The sequence below is a fragment of the Castanea sativa genome, chromosome 4 (assembly GCF_040712315.1).
Source record: "Castanea sativa cultivar Marrone di Chiusa Pesio chromosome 4, ASM4071231v1".
NCBI classification, from domain to species: Eukaryota; Viridiplantae; Streptophyta; class Magnoliopsida; order Fagales; family Fagaceae; genus Castanea; species Castanea sativa.
Genome location: NC_134016.1, coordinates 23,028,270 through 23,034,174, shown reverse-complemented (window position 1 = coordinate 23,034,174; position 5,905 = coordinate 23,028,270).

Sequence of the window (5,905 nt, the reverse complement as noted above, 5' to 3'; positions counted from 1 at the left end):
GTTGAAGAGCAGTTTAAAGTTTGAGCTTTTGAAATGGGTAAATTTGTAACGGGCATGACTAGAGTATTGACAACTCCCCACCCTCCGTAAAGCATATTGAATAGAGATTGCTTGCAAGGTTGAATGAAAAATGTGAAATAATAACTCCGTTTTTACTTTTTTGGTGTTTTTAATGGACACGTCTAGAGCAGGTGGAGCCCTGGGGCGGAATTGAGCCACTTCATTTCGTTTCTTTTTTTCTTTTCTTTTTTCAAATTTATTTTCTCTTTTTTCAAGTATTCACGTCACTCTCTTTTTTTCACTTATTCAAACATTTTTTTTTTCCTTACGGAAATTTGGTCTGTGTGCGGTGTGATCCAAAAACAAAAACTAAACAAAATAATACTAACATATATATATATATATATATATATATATATATATATATATATACATACATACATATATATATATATATATATATATATATATATATAAAAGAGTACCTACTTGTGCAACTAGGGCCATAAATGAACCAAAACATTCAGGAAAAACTCGGTCCCAGTTCGGTAAAAAGCTTGTGGATGCCCCAAAAAAGGAAAATAAAAGCTCATTTAGGGCTTTTCCCTATTTCTTTTGGTTGATTGCACATTGGGTCATTGGCGACATGACTTGTGTGCTTATGTCTCTAGGGTGAGGTATGTATGTGTGAGTCCCTTTTTTTACTTCATTTGTAATTGTTAACATGTACTACGTAAATTTTAGAACTCAAGAACAAGGGAGTGTACCTTGGTGCGATGAAATTCAAAACCAAAAATTAGAAGTACTTGGGAACACTTTTAATTTTCACTTAAATTCCACTTAAACCCCAGAAGTGTGATATCTTAATTAGTTTTTATGTATGTGTTCAAGGGAGAATAAGAGAGTGATTCACACTCGCATACACATTATTTCATTCCACACAAAATTCTGTATGTTTCTTTCCTTATATCTATCTGATTATCTAATTAGACTAGCATTTTGGGCCAATCTAATAGGGCTTTAGTATGTGGCTTGGAGTAGGACCAAAAGGGAACAAATAAGACTCTAGCTCCAATGGGCCTTGGGCTTATCTGTTAACTCTTGACAAGTCCAAAGTTACCATTAATTATATTTAATACCACTATATAAATATAATTACACTCTAGGCCTTATTAACAAATTATATCTCAAGACTTTATTATATATTCAACCCCTTCATTAAAATATCCGTAGTAATACAAAGTCATGAATGTTGACTGCCACTTTGAAGATTACTACATCTTAATCCTTGAGTACCCGGTTTAATCCTTTGCGTTATTTATCATATATTTATAAAATTCAATTTCATAAATATATACTTTAGTAACTTTTTATTAAAGTGGTTAGGCCTAACACTCTAAATAACCAAACCCATTAAATTTATCTCTAGTGAATATTTTATATCTTCATTAAGAGATTATAAATTTCATTTTAAGAATATATGTTCCATCAACATTAAATGTGGTTGCTCAACATACTGAGGTTTTGATCGTGACTTTAGATTTCACTCTTGATATATCAAAACAACCTACACTTCATGATCATGTTCATTATTCTCTTAGGATTGAGAGTTCATGTAAATAAAAGTCGTGAGATTTATTATTCATTTGACAATTGTTAGGAGAATAATAAATTTCACAGCACTCCAGTTCAATATATCTTAACTCTTAAAACATATCAACATATCAACTAGAAGTCTCCACTTCCATGATCAAGATACATCAACTTAGCTGATATGTTATAGTCATCACAGATGAAATGTCCAATTCATCACTGACTACGAACTAAAATTATGAGTTTACAAAGAACTTGTGATTTATATCATCTGTGACTAACTCACGTACTATGCATCTCATAGACTATATGATAATGTCCAAATATTCATGTTACCATTATTTTAGATAATAATAAAACAACTTTATTAATCATAACATAATGTCATACATAATGTCATTCAATAGGATTTAAATGGCACATATCCTAACACAAAACATATGAGATATATACATAGGTAGCATGTGAGGTGGCATACAAGAATATAAAATAGCCTGTGAGTATTTATTTACTAAGTAGGTTGCATGCGAATACTAAATACTATACAAAAAAAAAGTTATAAGATAAAAACTAAAAAGAGGGAATTGGAAGGGTAGCTGTGGGGACAAAAGGCCCAAGATACGTTTTTGGGCCATGGGCTTGAGCCGAGGACGTTTGCTTGTCCGAGGACAGGTTAATGGTAATAACAATATCAAACTTACAGCCCTGAAAGCAAATGTGGCGGATAAGGTGAATGTAAATAATCCGAGGAAGACTACCTCCTCGACTGAGTGCAGCGAGGATCAAATGGTACGTCATGTTAACTAGAATGATATTTTAGAAAGTCTTAGGGATGAAGATATGTTTAAAAGGAGCACAGAGAGTAAGAGGGGTGAAGAAAAGATCTTAGAGAAAGCTGCTACCACCGCATTGAATGCTCTGTACCTAAGTCTCTGGCCGCATTTATGAGGAAGTGATACCTGAACAGTGATTTTCAGCCTTACAACTATTATCTAGGGACTTCCAAAAGAGGCAGATGAGACAAGTATCAAGGGGAGCAGTCTGAATCTAGAAGAAGGGAGGAGGGACTATAAGAGAGAAGGAGGTGCTGTGAAAAAGGGGAGAGAATATTTAAAGTAAGAAGAAATATAAACACTTGGTTCTCGGCTTGAGTTCAAGGATAAACTTCATCTTATAAACTTATTCATCTATATTGTTTTGTGATCTTGGGTCATTGCCATTACCATTCAAGCTCATTAGAATCAAGATTTCTAGCCCACACTCTATAAATTCATTGTATCGAGTTCTTTGGGCCTACGTCCTCCTTTTTGTTGGGCCGAGGCTTGAATTGCAACCTTACAATTGACGTCGTCTGTGGGAAATTTTGGATTTTTAGTGAGTCTAAAGTCTATTTATGGAAAATTCAGGTCCACACCAAGTAGAGGGGGTCTCAGCGTCAAGATGATGTTCACACTATTGAACAAAGTGGAGATCGGGAGGGAAGTATACATACTACCCATACGAGCAGGAGCTAGTCACAAGGTGGAAGCAGAATCTCCCATGAAGAGAGGGCCAGAGCCATGCAAGTGGAAATTGACAGTTTGAAGAGAAAGTTACATCACGAACGACGGAAGCGGATTCAGTCCATATCTGACTCTTCTTCTAGTGAGAATGAGAATGAGGGGGATAGCTATAAGCGAAGGTCGAGAACTCCCCCTAGTGAGTCTTACTCGTATAAAGATAATGGCCACCATAATCGCAGGAATATGAATTCATCCACCAGGGGTTTAGGAACTGATGCTATGGGTAGGGCGCTAAATCAAATCTCTAAGTCTCCCTTCGCACGTAAGATTGAAGGGGGAAAGCTTCCTCGACGTTTCACCTAGCCAACATTCACCGTGTATAATGGTCGAACTAACCCTGTGGAACACGTAAGCCATTTCAACCAAAGGATGGTTGTACACTCCAAGAATGAAGCATTGATGTGCAAGGTTATCCCTTCCAGCTTGGGGCCTGTTGCGATGAGATGGTTTGATGGCCTGAGATTAGGGTCCATTAATTCCTTTAAGGAACTCATTCGGGCGTTTGGATCTCGCTTCATTACATGTAGTAGAGTCCCTCAGCCTCTGGATTCTTTGTTGTCCATGGCCATGCAAAAGGGTGAAACCTTAAAAACGTACACAGAAAGATACTGAAAGATGTTCAATGAGATAGATGGGGACTTTGATGATGTGGCCATTAGAACTTTCAAGGTCAACTTACCCGCCGAGCATGGTTTGAGAAAGTCATTAACTGGGAAACTGGTCAGTAGTGTGTGCCAGCTTATGGACCGGATTGATAAGTATAAGCGGATTGAAGAGGACCAGCAGTTAGGTAAAGGAAAGGCGAAGGTGGTCTCTTAAGATAGGAAGGACTTCAAGTCGGAAAAATACAATGATAATCATCCTCGGCGAGACTTCACTAGGCAGATTGGGGCTGGTATTGTGTCACAGGCCGTAAACACAGTATTCTGAGAGCCAGTTCATCAGATTCTAGAGAAAATCAAGAATGAACCATACTTCAAATGGCTTAACAAGATGAATGGAGACCCCACAAGACGTAATCAAACCTTCATTGTCAATACCACCAGGAGCGCGGACATACCATAGAGAATTGCAGAAATTTGTGGTATCATTTGGAGCAATTGGTTAAGGAGGGAAGGTTGCAACAGTTCCTATATAGGTCCAATGGGCAAGTCAGTCACACAGGTTCAGGTACTCAAGGGAACATCTCTTCGAGGCCTCTGTTGGGCACCATTAATGTCATCTTTGTAACCCCTGGAAGGGTAGATTTATGTCTTTCCCGGGTAATGACTGTGGCTCGACCACTATCTGAGAACTCTAATTATGAGCCGAAGAGAGCAAAGGTTGCCCTGCAGTTAGCATTGAGTTTTTCGGAGAAGGATAAGTTTGGAACTATACAGCCACATGATGATGATCTGGTGGTCACACTCAGGATAAGGGGGTATGACGTGAGGCGTGTTATGGAGGATCAGGGTAGTGGGGTGAAAATTATGTATCCTGACTTGTATAGAGGCTTAGGGTTAAAACCAAAAGATTTGACTAGTTATGATTCACCTTCGGTAGGTTTTGATGGGAAAATGGTTATACCAATGGGACAAGTCAAGTTGTCGGTACAAACAAGGTCAGAAGTTGTAGTGGTCAGCTTCATAGTGGTGGATGCATATTCTCCATACATGGCCATTGTGGCGAGACCCTGGCTTCATGCCATGGGGGCTGTCCCTTCCAATTTGCATTTGAAGGTGAAATATCCATCTGGGGACCGGGTTGAAGAACTAATCGAAAGCCAATCTACGGCGAGGCAGTGTATGGTGGTTGCAGTTAGACATCAATCCGGAGTTGGGTCATCGGCATCAGATGATCATGATTTGTAGCAATTAAAGGAGCTGAGGTTATCAAGGGATCTATCGGTGGAAGCAGAGTGTGAAGCCTTAGAGCGAGTTGCTATAGGCGATGATAAAGAAAAATATTTTCATATAGGCGCCCAACTGCCTCCTCAAGAGAAGGAGGAATTGGTGAAGTTCCTTAAGGGAAACCTTGATGTCTTTGCTTGGAATGCTTATGAGGCCTTGGGGGTCGATCCGAGCTTCATTTGTCATCATTTGAATGTCAACCCCACTGTGGTACCAAGGAAGCAGTCGCCTCGGCGATCGTCTAAAGAGCATTCTGATGCTGTCAAAGAAGAAGTAATTAAGCTCAAGAAAGTAAGAGCTATCAAAGAGGTATTTTATCCTAATTGGTTGGCCAATACGGTGGTAGTTAAGAAGAAGAATGGCAAATGGCTGGTATGCGTGGATTTTATTGATTTGAATAAGGCGTGGCCCAAGGATCCTTTCCCCATGCCTCGTATTGATCAGTTGGTGGATGCCACGACTGGGCATCCTCAGATGAGTTTCCTAGATGCTTTTCAAGGTTATCACCAAATACATTTGGCTTTGGATGATCAAGAGAAAACAACCTTTGTTACTCCTACTGGGAATTATCATTATAAGGTAATGCCTTTTGGTTTGAAAAATGCAGGGGTTACTTATCAAAGGATGATGACTAGATTGTTTGAGTCTCAACTGGGGAAGTGTATTGAAGTTTATGTGGATGACATGGTAGTAAAGAGTAAAATGGTGTCTAAGCATGTTGGATATCTTGAAAACGTCTTTGAGACACTAAGTATAAGTTGCGTCTAAACGCTTCTAAATGCTCTTTTGGTGTGGGGTTTGGTAAATTTCTGGGCTTCATGGTTACACATTGTGGAATCGAAGTTAATCCTGATCATGTTA